At 38.3% G+C, this 18,384-nt stretch overlaps 1 protein-coding gene and 1 long non-coding RNA gene across 5 annotated transcripts in view; one reads left to right on the top strand and one right to left on the bottom strand.

Moving 5' to 3' along the window:
• Positions 1 to 14,426, bottom strand: part of LOC139124061 (uncharacterized) — a 153,741-nt gene extending 139,315 nt beyond the window's left edge. For both annotated transcript variants that reach the window (XR_011549852.1, XR_011549853.1), the window contains exon 1: positions 14,139 to 14,426. This is a non-coding gene — a long non-coding RNA (uncharacterized lncRNA). The remainder of the gene's footprint in view (positions 1 to 14,138) is intronic.
• A 57-nt stretch (positions 14,427 to 14,483) lies between these two features.
• The window catches only part of LOC139124055 (homeobox protein Hox-A1-like), a 108,840-nt gene continuing 104,939 nt past the window's right edge, over positions 14,484 to 18,384 (top strand). For 2 of the 3 annotated variants that reach the window (XM_070690183.1, XM_070690184.1), the window contains exon 1: positions 14,528 to 14,793. The gene's annotated coding sequence lies outside the window, so the exon portion shown is untranslated. Of the gene's footprint in view, positions 14,794 to 18,384 lie in introns of all 3 variants that reach the window. The other variant, XM_070690179.1, reaches the window with a different exon arrangement.

Here is an 18,384-nt window from a genome sequence, read left to right as displayed (position 1 = left end):
GCCTCTTAAATTTGTGAAACAGGCATGTTTCGATTAGCTAAAACTCTGCCACGTTGACGTGACGGCGTTAAGGTTGCTCCAAGTACGGCTCTTAATGGTACAAATCGATGTTTAACTTCGAGGAATCTAAACAGATACAGTGCCCACAACACAGTGTACAACAAACAGTTTAAACAGAATCCTGCCAGCAGTTGTATTAGTAAACCCGTCCGTCTAGATAGGCCATTCTGTTGTGCGCGTTCAACTCCCGTAATACCTCGGCAAATCGCGCATCTGTCAATATCTCTACCAGCGTTCATTCTGTAAATATCTTCAGATAACCCAAGACTCTATCGCCCGCCAAGGTACACAAAGTTAACCAAAATCTACTTACTCTTGTTGCCATGGTAATTTCGATGTAACTGTCACAAAGTTATTGATCATATTTACCCCGACGTGTATCCGGTACCGAGATGACGATTCGTGGCATGGCGGCCGGTCCACTCTACAACCGCGATGAATGGCATTAATTTCATACCTAATTAAAACAACTCTAGATTTTATTAGCGCTACACTCAGCTAGCTCACATCGTCACTTCAATTATGAGAAAACTTGGTATATTTTAAACTTCTGCGATCGTATTGAGAGATAACGGCCATCCACTTACGTGGGGAGATCCATGGAACTGTAATTTGTAACTGACAGAGTTGGGAAAAAAAGGCAGCAAAATTATCAACATTTGTTTTGATGTTTTCTGCACACTGCATCATAGTTATCCATGCTGAAGAATGACCCTTTCAACAACTACTTCTGTCTATGAAAAAGCCCTCACCATTTCGAATGAAATGTGGCCACAGGGGCCTTTAAAAACAAGGGGTTGAATTATTTCATAGACAAAGGGTGGAGCTTCAAAAAGTAATGGTAGCATATATCAAAGAATTTCCCCTGTTGTTCAGCTTTATGAGGTTTTACGTAATGTGTCGCAGAAAGCTGGGTTAATCCGTTTCCCGAGAACGACTTCAAAGGTGTTTGACTCGCTGATCGAAACAGGCTAATAGCTGGCTTGAAGTTTAGCCTCCAAACCGATGACGCGAAGCTAAGTCCCAGGATGTGAGTTTGGGCGACTGAACCATCATCGCAGTTGTTTGTATCGCTGCTAGGCCGGCGGGCTTCGGAGACCGCTCAGACTTCCTACCACAAATTGTCGTCTGCCAGAGAACGTAACCTGAAGGACGATGATTTTGGCTCCAGACGAACGTTATTCCGTCACAGATTAAGAGATCTGAAGCTGTGGGAATGAGTTAGGAGTACTCTAAAATGCTCGATTAATGTTTAGCTTGATGACAAATATGCGAATGTTATAAAAATGTTGGCAGGGGGACGAGGCTAGCGCACGGGTAGCCCCGAAGAGCTCGCATGTACGCTTCGAAGCCATCTAACGACCAAGCATAACAACTCTGATTTTAGAAAAATGAATGTCACCGATTTCCAAGTGTCGCATCAGGGATATCCAATCTTCGATGGGTTTGTTGCTGCCTTCAAAAAATACAGCAACGGTGTTTTCCCGCGCCGATTTGTGCTAAGCATGGCAGAGTCCTGAACGTACCGAGAGGGGTCAATTTTTACTAGTATACCGAGAGACAATTTATCATACTGGCCAATAGAAAATCAATCTATGTCCCGATTTAGAAGTTTTTTTTGCTGTCCATGCAAATATAGGTATTTTTCTTACATTCTGTCTGATAATGCGAAACAGCTCATGTTTCATTTTGTTGTGCATAAAAGTACACGTATGGATATACAGGAAAACGTTGACAGTTACTTAAGGAAGAATGTATGAGGTTTCTAAAATAGGAAGGTCAATTCCTTCATAGCTCCAATGTACAATTTTGATAATAGCTTTCCGTGTCTTGGAAACTGTTGGGAAGAATTCATAGAGAATTTGGTTCCTCGCCTCAACTCTGAACTTTTAGAGGATGTGGGTCTTTATATTAGTGCGTAACTGAATTTAAGAATTTCTCGTTTAGTCAGGGATTGTTAACAGTGCCCAACAATACCTGAACAACGTAGAAAGACTTTGACTTCAGCATGGTGACCGACACTGTAGGTGAATTTGAAGACTTTGGCAAAGTGAAGATACAGTTAAGAAAGCGATATTCAAAATTAAAGTAAAAGCTCGAACAGACGAGAAATCACCTATCGTCTGGAGAAAGGATTGTAAAATCAATGTCATTGAGCAGTAAGATTTAGAAATATCATTATGCGCGTCAAACATCTCGTTTGGCCATCCTCGTCAAATTCGCGTTGGCGTCGTCTGCAACATGCCTTTCCACAAAACAACTCGGAGTTCTTTTTTCGGTAGTATATTAAAACTTCCCCCCACACAAACCGTTAAAAAACAAGAAAACAGACAATCTCAGTTTAGATCTGAATGAGTCAGAAGTGCCCATTGCTACACAGCTGACAGTTGCAAGCCCACAAAAGAAAAACACAGCCCACAGTTCAAAGTACCCAATTTTTCAAAGCTTCTGGCTCTACTTACAGCTGGTCGTACAGATTAGCAATATTGTGATCTACTCGCAAAAGTGAGATCCATCTTGGAACTTGTGAAGGAGACAGACGACACAAATTGTCATAAAATAATGAATTTCCACAAATACTTTGGAACGACACCTGTTTCGGATGCATGCATTCTCTCGAGTTTCCGTTCTCACCATATTTGCACCCTGTAAAATCGGCATTCCGGACCAGACACCAGCAAGGCGCCCGTTTCCAGATCTTGTACGCTAGTCACGTCGTTTCTCGTCTATTAGGGACAATCTCACATATCTTAGAATGTATAAGAGAGTAACCAGAAATTCTGGTGAAATCGGAAGATGGTATATTTTATCTTGACGACAAGTTTATTTTAAAATTTGTGATATATTTTCAAATAACTGGCAACAATATGTTTTTTTGAAACGGTACAAGAAGATAAGTGTTGCCCGCGCTTTTCTTTATATGAAGCCACTATGTGACGCATAAAGACCCACAAGTAAGGCGCCGGAGAGTCAATTCCGAGTTACAAATGATGATTAGTCAAAAAGTGGCCTGTAAACTCTGAATGGCCGAAAACAAAACTTTCTAGACCTCAGTACCAGGGCTCGAACATCAGATAATATCAGTGACAGAACGGCGCGCTGTTACATAAGTTTAACTTGCTACCGTTAAGCTAATCTGACCCGTGGCGGTTTCCCAAAGCACGTGTCAGAGATAAATATATGATGAAAATTAAACAAATTAGTTATAGTTGTGTAGGTGTATTATTGATACTAAAACTGGTCATTATTGCGTCAGAAGTTGGCTGCCAGAGGTGGACACACGTCACGCGTTCCTTGTACATTTCGTGTCCACAAACAGAAGAGCAACGGTCGGCGATAGCGTATCGGACGAAGTGGTTTGAAGTTAATCAGCTTAGACGAAGTGACTGACTCAAACTCTAGATTTACAGCCACATGTTTAGTTCGTCCTCGGTGTTTTTTGCCGAAGGTATTTCGTCAGATTGCTGTGTTTCTGTTGACAGAAAGTCAAGCGGCGGAGACCGGTGGCTGCTTGGGACCCGAGCGCGAAGAGTGCACCTTATCGTGCACGTTCGGTCAGAAAATATTACCACATGAGCTAGGAATATGCTGGGAGTTCCGCGGCACATCAGTGAGATCGAGAGCCCTTATCAAGCTTGCTCAAACAAGCGTGCACGAAATCTCATTAGGGCAAAGACAAAACACGGCATTTCGTCTTGTATTCGGAAATGAGGCAAACCAAGGGGCTAGACGTTGACACGTCGTTTGATCTTCAGAACTAAATTACATTCAGTCGAGTGAAAATCAAAATGGCGCCAACAGTCCGAATCAAATTTTGTAGTTAACGTCAGAAAGTTCCTGAGATTGGAGTTATGGCTTGTCATGGCAACTCAAAGTACGGTATTTCGTGCTGTCGTTTTATTACTGTCGCCATGGCCAACCCATCGCAAAATTGCATGTTGCTGGCTCGATTGTCCTTTGCAAACGGCGAGAGCCATACCTTCAAAACATTCGTGGACTTGCGCCAAATTAACATATTTTTGTCTCTTGTGAGTGCGTGACTGAGTGAAAATTGGTGTGTGACCATGGGCTGTGTTTGTGTTGAGTTGTTTATTTGAAATTACAAATCCAAATTTCAGCAACTATCAAAAATCAAATCATTCAAAGGTGGCGGTTATTATGGACTAAACGTCTGCGCCAAGGAAAACAATATATGAGTACACCATTGCAGAGGTTAGAACGGAAAGTGCATAAGAAAAGTTGCATTCTATGGAATTCACGGAATTAATTATTTTCGCAGATTTTCTTGCCAAGTTGCAAAGCGCAGAACGACATCAAAAAAGGGCGCGAAACCAAAAATTACCTTAAAATCTGACCGATCACGGTTGCTGCTGTTGCAAGCGAAATCCTCGATTCGTGAATCATTAATGTTAATCGGAGTTTTGATATTTCTTAATTCAATTATCATCTACTCGAAAAAATGTGCTTCATTTTCCATTTGGCTCTTCGGTGACATAATTAGTTTGCCTAGTCTTGCAGAACTGAAATTAAACAATCACCGCTTCGTGGTATCTGCCCTGCCGCCATTTTAAGCCATTGCTATCATTTTTTCTGCGCTATTCTTCGTGTAGTTATCATAGACGCAGAGAAACCCACAGCTAAGATCATTAGCCGTTGTAATTCTTATTTTGTATTTTTGGTCCCTTGAACTTGCATTGTTGCCCAAAGAAATATATTGAAAGTTCGCGACACGTTGACTAATTTACAGTAATGTGCACGTGTATTTTCAGTTTTCTCGTCCGCACAGCAATACAGAACTCAGTAATTTCATGACGCTTTGGGCCACACCATTCTCCATATTATCAGATCCCACCAGGCAAATTATCCACGATATGCCAAATTTGTCCATTTTAATTTAGATATAACTTGTAATTAATCCAGTGTTATAATATGATAATATTTAATTTTTAAAACTTCTTATCTTTTCAGAGATTGTCGTTTGCTTTACAATCATGTTCTCAACTGCCCTGTGTCACTGTTCGTTTTTTCTCTATGTCTACCGTGTACGTGTTACTATGTGTCGTTACGCCTGGAGATTTATTTTTCTTCCCCTCATAAGTAGCCATCTGACTTCAAGATGGTAGAAATTTACTCACAATAGAGACCTGTTGTCATTCTTAGCCAAATCGTAATTAATTATGAAGAATTTTCACATTTTGGTAAAAAAATATACATATACATTTTTGTTGCCAAATCGTAAGCGATAACGGATATGGTCAGTGGCGTTCTTGCGGGCAAACACGCTCAACTCAGCACGTACTGTCCATACCGCGACCCAAACACCTGCAAACTCAGACGGGTAGCGTTTAGCTCCAAAATAGGCTAGAAATTAAGGGACACAGAATGGCATGACATAGCAACTGCCCGATTTTTAGAGTTGGTACATAGACTTATATCAGTGTTTGACATTCTTCGGGGAAAAACGAGTTTCATCCCTGGGCAATAGCACACTGCAGAATTATCTTCTTTGGCAGGTAGCCGAGTCAAAGTCAGACTGCTATCGAATGACAACTTGGTATCTGTTTTTCATACAAGTCAAACCTTGCAGCAAAATTTCAAAACGACGGCAATCTTTAGTATCGATGAAAAATTAACAACAAATTATTGACGAGATGACCTTCAAGATTGCCGGTGCATTCGATCAGTATGGTATACATGAAATCCATATGTCTTTTTGTAAAAAAACAACATGTACATTGAGTTAACGTACAGTACTGGACACAGTGCCTATAATTCATAAACAATAATCGATGGCGGTATCATAGTTCGCTTTCTATATTTTCTACGTTCTTTCTGCCGATCTAGACTGAACTTAACCGTTTGAGGGCCGAAGTCAATTTTGCCGCCTTTATAAGGGAGCCTTCAGTAATTACAGGGGGGGTGGGCCGGGGGAATTGGGGGGAGGGTCACTTTTTAGAAAACAGTTCAAGGGGGAGGGTCACTTTTTATAAACCTATCTTGGTGGGAGGGTCACTTTTGACAGAAGCTGATATTATGGCCAAAACTTTGATTGTCCGTGTGATATTTCCTGAATAGGAAATCACCAACAAAATACGCACACACTTATAGACCGCCATGCATAGTAAATTGACATTTGGTGAGATTCCAAAATCAAATTTCTTACACAACCATAGACTTGTAACCACTCTAGTCTAATCAAGAACAATAATGTTAATAATCAAGCATACATAAATGTACAGATTTTTCTAATTTTGTACTGAAAAAAAATTATTCATAGTTTCATCATAGACCCCAATGCATAGTGAATCGACATTTTGGTGAAATTCCAAAATCAAATTTCTTGCACAACCATGGACTTGTAACCATTCTAGTCTTATCAAGAACAATAATCTGAATAATCAAGCATGCATAAATGCACAGATTTATCTAATTTTGTACTGAAAAAAAATTATTCATAGTTTCGTCATAGACCCCAATGCATAGTGAATCGACATTTCGGTGAAATTCCAAAATCAATTTCTTGCACAACCATGGACTTGTAACCATTCTAGTCTTATCAAGAACAATAATCTGAATAATCAAGCATACATAAATGCACAGATTTATCTAATTTTGTACTGAAAAAAAATTATTCATAGTTTTGTCATAGACCCCAATGCATAGTGAATCGACATTTTGGTGAAATTCCAAAATCAAATTTCTTGCACAACCATGGACTTGTTACCACTCTTGTCTTATCAAGAACAATAATGTGAATAATTAAGCATGCATAAATGCACAGATTTATCTAATTTTGTACTGAAAAATTATTCATAGTTTTGTCATAGACCCCAATGCATAGTGAATCGACATTTCAGTTAAATTCCAAAATCAAATTTCTTACACAACCATGGATTTGTAACCGCTGTATTCTAATCAAGAACAATAATCTAAATAATCAAGCATGCATAAATGCACAGATTTATCTAATTTTGTACTGAAAAAAATTATTCATAGTTTCATCATAGACCCCAATGCATAGTGTATTGAATGACATTTGGTGAAATTCCAAAATCAAATTTCTTACACAACCATGCATAGATTTGTAACCACTCTAGTCTAATCAAGAAAATTAATATCAATAATCAAGAGTACAGAAATGCAAAGATTTACCTATTTTTGTATTGGAAAAAAACTATTCATAATTTCATCATAAACACCATGGATAGTGAACCGACTTTTTAGATGAAATTCAGAAATCAATTTCTTGTACACAAATGTTCATTTTACTTCCCTATTCAAGCAAAGTACATTTAAATACATTATCAAACATGTATAAAATACAGATATAGCATGTTTTGTGGGGGCAAATTGTCAATAATTTGCCTGATAGACTCCATGTATTATGATTTGATATTTTGGATGAAGCACTAAATCAGCTACATCTTGCCTTCTTATAGTTGCACAAAATATGGTGACCCTCCCTAAACTGTATGAAATACCATATCTCTTGAAAAATTCTTGCGTGATAAATTGCGACTGTCCCTCCAAAAACACCAGCCCTCCCCTCTGTAATTTGTCCCTAACATAACAATTGAACCAATTGTTATGTAAATTAGCTGATACTGTTTTATTTATTCCCGGGGAGAATACCGCAGTGATGGGGGGGGGGAGAGGGTCAAGTTTTAGAATGTCGGACAAGGGGGGGGGTCACATTTTAGACAGGAGGATTGGGGGGAGGGTCACATTTTACGGTACAGGTGTTCGCGAAATTCCCCCGGCCCACCCCCCCTGTAATTACTGAAGGCTCCCTAAGATATACCCCAGTCATTTTTTTCAGATCTTTGCGAAATTTTGATAAAAAACTGTAGCAAATGAAATGTTGTGGCCATATGGTCTAAAATTACATTAAAAAACCATAAAAATTCACGGAAATTGGTGAAATGTTGCACTAAAATTTCGGTGGGAAAAAATCACAGCACTCAAACGGTTAAAGTTACAGGGAAAACAGCTGTAACATTTGATATATTTTCATTGTTTTTCATCTATAGAACAAGGCCAGTCTCTCCTTTCTGCGAAAAATGTGTTTACATACAAAGTATTTTCCTTGCTGACGGAACGTTTTGCGTACAATTTGCAGTGTTATTGTAGAAAGTGTATCCTAGTTTTCGCGCCAAAATTGTCTCGACAATAAGAACATTGGAAATTACACACATATTTCGACTGTTTTGGCAAGTTAAACACAATGTATTTTGGAATGATTTTGGTTGTAGTACTATCTATATTTCACAAACAGAAATAGAGTTCCAGAAATACATCAAAAGGTACGACTGGCCAAGATTTACAGCCACAATTTTTCTCTGTTTTCGTATTATCGGTAACACAGAATTGTGAAAAGCTCTTTTCTTCAAGATTACGGGTAAATTTGACGTTATAACCTGCAAAATCCTGAAAATTTGTGGACAGTACTGGTGTCGTCGTCGACGTAGCTGTACAAGTATAGTATCAGAAAAACGCGCGAAAGTACTAGACACGATTAACTTAGATAGCTGAAGCCACGGATGTAATATTATTTTTTATCGGTGAATGTTGATTTTCTTAGCTTTGTAAGCTTATACCTGATACCATGAGCATGTATTTTCGTTCTATTTCGCTCGCCTTAAATTTTTGAAGTGAACTCGACTGAGTGGAAAGCAAGCAGTAATTGTTTTTTCTATCTTAAAATAAAGATTTCAAAATCTGTTGCGAATTCACGGTAACAGAAGCGAACGTAACTATTTTAAAAATAATACTATCATATCTACATGATTTACTCAATAAGGCGACTCTCCAGGATTGATCGGATCTGTGTATTTTAAACGAAAATTACACCGTATATCTAAAAATTTCGATAAAATTGCAAAAAGCGATTGCGTGATCTAAAACATGTGTCACTTCAAATTTATAATTTCTCTTCTCGCCAAAACTAGCGTAGCGCACTATCGTTTATGGTTTTCCACATTTGGGCTGATTATTGGACAAATATGGGCAAAATGAATATTTCTTAACGATACTAAACGAAAAAATATATTGAAATCATCAAAAAAGGAAGCAAAAGACAAAGAAACGCCAAAACCGCATGAGACATTATTTTCAACCGGTGAATAAAATATTGACCTCCCTCATGCTGGTGAATAAATGACAAAAAAGCACCATGCTGTCTTAAATGTTATAAATTCAGATACAACAAGTAGGCCAACGATGCAAAATGCGTAATATTTGTAGCACTTCTCAGCGGTGTAGTTTGCTTCTAGCGACAAAAAGATGTGAACTAACGATGGACTTGTCAACATAGGATTGGAAAGAAAGAAACACAAGTATGGATGAATTGATTCCATACAAGGACAAAAACTGAATTACGATATATTCCTTTCTTATAAATATAGCTTATTCGTATCAAAGATGTTTTTTTTAAAAATAGCTACAGTTTGTATTTTAATATGTGACAAAATTAAACAGCTCATGGGATTTAACAGAATAAAAATAGCTGGCGCTATAAAGGTAAAATGCATGAGGGAAGCTGGTTTCACCTTAAAACGCCACAGAATTATCGATGGTTTAAAAAAACGACACAATTTTTAACGAAATATTCTTCTTTGAATAGCGATGTAACATATGGGCAGTCGAAATTCGGAAAATAGTTCCGTTCCGACACGTTTTCCATGAACTCTAGCAGTGAACAAGGTCATACATTTGTATTTGAACATTTCTCGTTTTGGTCTACACTGTAACAAGCGGCCATCTTGGAAATTGTAAATCTTGAAATAACTCCGAAACCACAGACATCAAGAAAAAATATTACACAGGAAAAAAATCCACTCAATATTTTTAATTTTCCCTTCGAAATACTAATAATTTTGAGCCCTAACCTTAATACAAGTTTCACAACACAAAACATAATATCAAACAATCTTATATATCAAACATCTAATTGATGTTACTCAGATTTGGAGTCGATTTTGTGATTGTCCCCATATTCGTTCCACATTCTGACGCTTTATATCCAAATATTCCTGGGTTTCAGGCATGGTTGCTTTATTGAAACATACTTCAGTCTTCAGTTTTCATTTTAAAAGTCGTTCTCAGTGACTACAGTCTCGTACATTCTTTTATCGTTTTGGCGCTTAACAATATTTTTGTTGATAAAAGGGTATTATACAGGCATTCTTAGGACGTGATTCATATATGGACATCTCTATGCCGAAATCATAACATTCCAGGGTTATGTCAAACTAGAAAGACAGCTTGCTCACTACTACACAAGCTAATGATTTAAGGGTTGACTTCTTTCTGAAACGCCACGAGCGGATAAAACCCAACGTAAACTAGACCAAGTACAGTTTATTTTAAAGATAATTCTCTGACTCTAAATACAGCGAATATCTCTCTCTCTTTCCTTCCTCTCTCTCTCTCTCTCTCTCTCTCTCTCTCTCTCTCTCTCTCTCTCTCTCTCTCTCTCTCTCTCTCTCTCTCTCTCTCTCTCAGAAGTATTAGAATGTTCTGTCCTTGGTAAAAGTAACGATAGAAATCTTATACTTCTCAAGATTTTCAAATCTCAAATTACCATACAAATAACTCTAATATTCACTGTCTATTCTTTCCTTTACAAATATATTTTTATTCTGTGGTTGTATATCGCGCACAATCGAGTCGTTTACTGAAGTTAAACAATCTTAAAATGGTTGAAAATGTACATGTTCCTTTGCTTTGGCAATACGGTGACAGGAAGAAAAGCTGCCTGATTTCCTTCCTTCGTCGTTTTCATACAAGCGAGTCAGCCGCACTAACACAGAAATATTTCACTTGTGAATCGTATCTCGCTTCTACATAGTCAACAAGTTATTTTAAATCTTAATATTTAGCATTCTGGCCGCTTAGAGGTGAAAAAACATCATGACTTTTGCGATTATTTTAGTGATATTAGTTTTTTTTATAATTTATTTTGCCTATGTTTTACAGCCTTATGTATTCAATGAAATTTATAACACTTGGACTACATAGTTTGTGTTCAGTTTTCGTTCCATTTTCATCTAAGTGCTTACAGACTTTGGGAATATTGTTTACAAATTACACAACGGTGAAACCCACTGCACCTTAAGGTTTTCATTAGGAATAACAACTCTGACAAGAAACACGACACACTCTAACATATTTCGTTCATCGCTTTAAGATTTTTTTCTTGTAAACTTTACGCTGAGTTCGCTTGTTCAATATTTTGTCAGTGTAATTTTTCTTCATGAGAGTTCTTTTAAATTAGTAAGTGATATATATATATATATATATATATATATATATATATATATATATATATATATATTACATATAAATACAATAAAGACAAATTTAATTGGAACAAATTCTTTCGTGTTATTCACATACCATTTAGGCCATCAAAAGTGTTTTGTAGTGCTGATTTGATTCTAAGTTAGACTGTAACAAGCAATCAAAAATTTACAAGATTTACAAACGTTTTGAAAGCACTTTGTGGAAAATGTGTCAAGTTTTTGTCTCATTTTTCAGCGCTTTTTGCGAGCTCAAGGTCTGCCCCCTGACTCATAGACTGGAGTCCCCTTCATGACAACAGCACACCAGAAGGTGTTGCTAATTTTAAACGTTGTTCATAAACACACCGTATCAACATATCAGTTCAATGTCGTGTCGCTTTGTAGTCTGTCTGTCTAAAGATCGCTTTGACCTTACACGAGATTACCAGATAAACAGTCACCAAGATGTCAACAGGTAGCTTAGCGAGATCTCAAAACCGATTTTGACCTGACTTTTTGGAGAAAGGTAAAGAAGACACAACACCTCACCAGATCCCAGCATTGATCAACAACACAGTACACATGTACCTACATGAGGATAGGTTTCTGAAATTTGACTCTAAAATTCAACATTAAAGGACATACACGGTACAGACCAAGGCCTGAGATAATGTTGGAGAAAATCTACACCATGTTGTCCTTGTGCTGTTTTCATAAACGCCGTAAGAAGCTCTGTGAGCTGTTTTGTGACAAGACAGTTGATTTTAACGACTTAATTTTTGACAACTTAATTTTTCGCCATTGTTAGTGTTCAAAAAATTATTTCAAAAAATCCTTTTTTTCAGGATGGCCCTTATTTATATACTGACATCATGTTTTGTTTATAATCTACACGTCACGGATTCCCAGCATTTCATATTTGTTGTCACCTTTGTTTTGTTTTTTGTTTTTGTTTTCTACGCTGCACACCTGGTGCTTTGCAATCTGAATTTTATCTATATTTGCTTTGCATTTTAGAACACACAGGCAGAATTTCAGAGGCAACGAAAAAGAACCGGCTACGCAAGTACGATTTGTTGGCAACCACAAGAAACAGTTAATGTGTTTAGGAAGTGGTACGGCGTACCAGTTCTCAATTCGCCAGGACACCGATCACGTAGCTCACGATTTTGTCGCGCGCACACATTGGCAACAAAAGCTCAGGTGTGCCGTTCAAGGACACCCAAAAATAGTTTGACCTTGGACAGATCACGTTTAGGTAATAAACCTATCGTTTACATCATTACGGAATAAAGACAGACCGCAAACTACACGGAAATGGCGACACCCCCATCGCTGAACACCACACTGGAATTTAATGTTATGTTTTTAAAGTGACAAATACCTCTACCATAGTCTTGACCTTTGACCTCTGACCTCATGCCTACGGTCTTACATTGACTTTATGGCAACCTTTCCCTCATCTCACATTCAGACACCTTATCGAACAAAACAAAATAGCATTTACCGAATTAACCAGTGTCGCAATCCGACACTACCACCAACGTTTTGTGTACAATCAACATGTTTAATGTAGTTTTTAGGCTAGAAGAAGGAAAAACTTATATCATAATCGCTTATTTGTTAAAACAAGTTCGTCCAAATAACAGTGTAATAACTTAACGTGATGAGTTGGACAGCCAGATTCCAATGGTTTGGTTCGGTTTGCACGTCATGGCCGATGTAACATAAGCCGTTAGGATATTTTACAAAACATACCACACAAGCTAGATTACAACCATCCAGATGTTTTTTTAAACAGAATCAAAAATAGATAAACAGTATAAACAACGTACTGGGTGGATAATACGCTCCATGGAAGCGAGGATAGTGCACAGAAATGGAAATATTGGCGTGTTGCAAAACCAGAGGTCTCTTGCATAACCCATGTTATTGTGTCGGGTATGCGTTTTCAGATCGATTATGGTGCCGTGTGTTCCTAATACAAACTATGTGGCGACTATTTTTGGAATTTCGAAAAAGTGCTGACGTAGATATGAAAACAATATTTTCAAAACAATGCTTTTCAGTGATAAGATGACATTTAACCATTTGTAGCCTGCAAGAATGGTATGTGGGCAATGTTATTATGCTAAATTCGCTTCTTTTGTAGCCTTTCATTGCATTTCCAAGGGGAGGGGATTTGCCAATACCTTTCCGCAGTGCCGTTTTGTTTGACCGTTGTGTCTTTCCTACAGTGGCCCGGCCGGCTCTCCGTCTAACAACTGACAGCACGGAGCGATATGGCGACCATCACCGCAACAACACACACGCACATTGCAAATTAATTTGCGTATCGAATAAATTAATATTAAAGTGATCCCATGGTCGAAAAAATTACGTCGAGGGTTTTCCACGTCTTCACATTCCTCATGGAACAGGGTATCTGTTAAACTGGACTTCTCAAAACTTCTTGCTTAGGTAATTTGCTCTTGTTGAAAATTTGCCCGCGGTGACGCAAGACGCAGGCAGCAGCTGCGATCGGCGACCTTCAAAGGAAATGCTAATTTTGTGGTTGAAGTTGAAGTCGCTCCCGGGCCGGCTTTCAGGCGTTGTATATCCAAACTTGGCAGACACCTTTTTACAGCAGGCTTCATTTAGCAACTAGTGCACCACATCCCTTTTGGCCAGTGACTATTCACCGGTCTGACGTAACACATATCCGCGCAAAATTATCCTCCGGAGTGAAGGAAAGCGGTGTTTCTGAGAGTGTGGGTTGTAGAAATATAAAAAAAAATACCGTATTAGTTTCCATACCTACTCTTGACAAATCCGGTGTATGCGTACATCCTACATTTAAAAGGCATGGTTTTTGCAGGAGCGACGACACGGAGTATCCGACCGCACACGAGTGCGCCGAGGTTTTGAGCCTGTCGAACTGTGCTCTAATTAAGACGCACGGCCGTGTATTAGTTCGGAAAGACAAAAGGGTGCGATGGCAAAACAGATTAAAAGACACTTTTATGGGCTTCACAAGGCCAATCCATTGAAAAACAGCTATAAAATTTATGGATATTCGGTAAAACTGCTCGAATGATTTGTACTTTTACGCAGCTACGAGGCCATCCGATTGGCTCAAAGAGGTCACGTGACCACCATAAACGTACACTTTTTTCCTCTATGGGACACTAAATAAGAAAATTTATGAGACCATAAAATTTGTCTGGACTTTCTCAGGACAAATTTTTGACTGAAAATTTTCACCCAAACCGTGGAGAATGTGGCGCGGTTTCCACGGAGTGATGGAATAAATAGCGAGCGATGTTTTGTCGAAGCCTCGCCGATCGTGTGGCAGACGATTACCTTGTTCAAAACATGGCGGGCGTGGAGATACGCTAAAATACGACGGAAAATTCCACCCGGCTGAGACGAGTACCCTGACCTGAACAGAATGCTTCACGGCGCTTTAATGGTTGGTAAAATTCTTCTCTGTTTCGTTCATTTTTCGGGATGGTTTTCACTGAAAATAGGTAGATTTTAGCCCCACTCTTGTGTCTCCCTTTAGCTTGTGCCAATCAAGGTGAGTTCTGGTTGTTGTCGATCATTTCTGTCCTGAAATTCGCTTCCTCTCAAAATGATGTTATTAATTTAGGTCATAGCGGAACCCATCGCTAAATGGGTCCATGTGTCTGTCATGTTGACGTGACATGTCAGCTGTATTTCGGATTCTTATTTTGAGGGAATTGGGGAATCGGTCGGCTGAATGCTATAATAGACTGTGCCCCGTACTACGACCCAGCTTGTCTGACGGCTAATTGATACCTTTTGAATCCTGCAATCAAGCAGTCTCGCGCTTTGCAAGCGAGACAGAGATTTTCTTGGCTTTCCCTCACAGCCCCGTCGTCCTTGGTGTTACTGAAGGTAGCCGTGCCCCTAATCGACGAAATGGTTACCTCAAAAAAGCAAGCCGCATCGTTTTGTTATGTTTCGGCTGCCCTTTGTCTTTTCGCATCAACTCTGTACTCAATTCATTTGAATTGTTAATTACCGAGCGGTCTCTGGGTCAACGCACGATAAATGCAGATTATATTCTTTGATAACTCTGTCCGACAAAATACTTGCACAATTTGTCGTCTGCCCGAAGTAAAATTAGAAAAGTGCTTCCCATTTTCGTCCGAATTTTTTTTGTATCCTTTCCTGTTGCCCGACACGGCTCTTAATATCGATTAAGAAAACCGCAACATCAATTCATAAAGCATGTATAATTTGGCCAGATTCACTTTGAGTTGACCGACATGGTATCTATCATAAGAACCCACAGATGAACTCCCTTGAATGCGGCCTTGGACAATTTCCTTAGTCACGTTTTTTTAACAAGGCGGGAAAATATTTGTGAATTTCGTCTTTGTTCATATTCACTTTCGAATAAACTGTACACGGTGTAAAGGGTGTCCAATCTCTCGGTACATGCAAAAACGATTGTAATGTTTATACCAGACGGGTTATTGTCCACCGCGAGGGATTGAAAAGATCTCTTGAAAAGTCCCATGGGCCTATTTAAACGGTAGTCTTTGTCTGTTTACTGTGTCTTCTCGTGTCTTGTAGGGTTGTTTGGCGCTAAATACTTTCGTATGTCGGTTTCAATTATTCACAGATTTACTCTAACAACAACTGCCTCATGTAGATTGACAAGAAATCGCCATCTTGTTTGTAGAGCGGCAGACGATAACAGATAGATACGGGCTATCTGAGGTTTATCCAGATTGGGATGAAAACATTCGGTAATGTTATATAGCTTAGAAGGAAATGATTATTCTTTAGAATGGAGAAATACAATTTGACGGAAATCAAGTGGGATGCAGTATATGTTGTGGTGTTTTTAGTTCTTTATCGATTGAAAGCAGACGAGCAAGGACGGCACTGATACAGCTGTACCTACCTAACAATCGGTTGTTATCAAGCACGACAGACAGAACAACCGATCCTGGCGTTTTGTCCGTGATTTAAAAAAAATAAGACATGTACAGGGTCAAGGCGTCTTGTCGATAAAAACTCACCTAAGAGGACAAAAATATTTACAAGGAATGTTACATGACGTTAAGAGTAGCGTATTCGAACTGCAAACATCGGGGTTCGCGGTACGCGCAAAAATAATATTGAGCGCGACACAGCGTCTGGGATTTGAACTACGGCATTGACAGTGGAAGTTGCACGTTAATTTTTGCAACTTGTTGCTTCGAATTCCGCACAGCTCCATAAATCCTAGAATAATGTGTTTTTTTCTAGGAGTATGCTATCGTTTAGAAATGAAATAAAAAAATAAAATGTGTGATATGACTGGATGTTACGTCGTTTATCTTATATATGTAGGAGAGACAGGAATATATTAGTAGTCCTATGTACAAAGACTGGCAATAACAAGGAGATCTGGGATGTATAATCTCAAATACGGAGAGAGAGAGAGAGAGAGAGAGAGAGAGAGAGAGAGAGAGAGAGGGGGGGGGGGTGGGAGATCAAGAGCTCTTGGAACAATAAGTTATTTACAATGCAGAGTACTAGTACATTTAAAACACACCACTCTGTAACGCCGTTGCTATATCTTCACTGTAAATCCAAACACATGTCTGTTCAGTAAAAGTAACCATCCTAGCGGTTCAACAGCGAATTTCCTTTAAAATGTACGGCTCAGCTCTGTCTCTTTGGCAGGTTTTTTATTTATTTTGGCAAGTACAGTCTGGATATTGTGAGGGATCACGCTCTAGTACAAGTTCCTTCTTGGAGATTTCCCCTTTTTTCAGTCAGTCCAAAAATTACATCTCAACCCTAGCATTCAACTTACTTAGTTATCTTCTATATGTTAAATATCTAATGTTGATTTCCTCTGAATTTTATCTTGAAATTAAATCAATTCGTACACGGTGCACAATGTTAACTAGGAAAATAATTTGCAATTATCATACGCTAGCAAGAAGTTGAAGAAAACGCTCGATCGTTTTTTCAGCAAAAATGATGAAAATGTTGTAAAATTTAATTGCTCAAAGGGGCGGAAGTTATTATATTATGTGGTAAGCTTTTATAAGTTAGAGGGAGGACATTCAAAATTTTGATAAATGAAATTAGCTCCCTGTAGATGAACAATGTCCCAGAAAAGGGCTGTATGTTTTGTCTTGTATCAAACGGGTTAATGTACCCTAAATTCCACGGTGACGTTGTAATGACCAGTAACCTTGGCAACTGTTTCCACTTTCGACGAAGTCATGTGACGAAAATGAACAGTATGAGAGATATACCATATCTTGAACGTCCAAGCGAAATCTGTACCAGGAAGATTTTATTTCTGTTTACGAGATATTCAAATAAAATGCCAATTTTCTATAACATTGTTTCCCCTAGATGTGAAAATTATGCCAAACTGTCTACTAAACACGACTTATGAAATCAACAGAATGTGATGGGTGACCTAACTTGCCCTTAAAAATTAGACACGCTTTATAGATAAAATAATTATCGTTATCATCCTTTGCAGAACATATTCAGGGGAACTTAACAAAGATAAAACATTGGAAGAGATGCCTGATATATAATATTAGAATTTCAAAAAACAAAACTGACATATTTTGGTCGAATAACATAAATGAACTGTCACCATCTTTTACAGAACAACTTTCATATGCATAGCTTCTATTTAATATGACAAAGAGTCCACAAAAATTATTACCTGCTATAGACGGACGACTTGAAAAGAAATTTTACATTTTCAGTACAGAATTATTCGAACTGCATGATCTGCTACCAAAAGAAGCAAATGAGAATTGGTTCAGGCCAGAAAATTGATGGCAATATAACTCCGAAATTTGACAGCCAAATCAAAGTCAAATTTGTGCTTATCTCTTTCTAATTGACACCATATTTTTATTTTCATGATTTATTTATTTGAAATATGGCACGAAATAATATGTAAAGGTTACTAGTGTTGGCAGTGATCTAGAGAGGAAGGTGTTATTCCAGATTATTAAAAATAGATCGTAATCTGTGTTTGCAATCTATATTCGCACAATTCGTT

This window comes from Ptychodera flava (genome assembly GCF_041260155.1).
Source record: "Ptychodera flava strain L36383 chromosome 23 unlocalized genomic scaffold, AS_Pfla_20210202 Scaffold_23__1_contigs__length_28996876_pilon, whole genome shotgun sequence".
Taxonomy (NCBI): Eukaryota; Metazoa; Hemichordata; class Enteropneusta; family Ptychoderidae; genus Ptychodera; species Ptychodera flava.
This window is presented reverse-complemented; position numbering and strand designations above follow the sequence as displayed.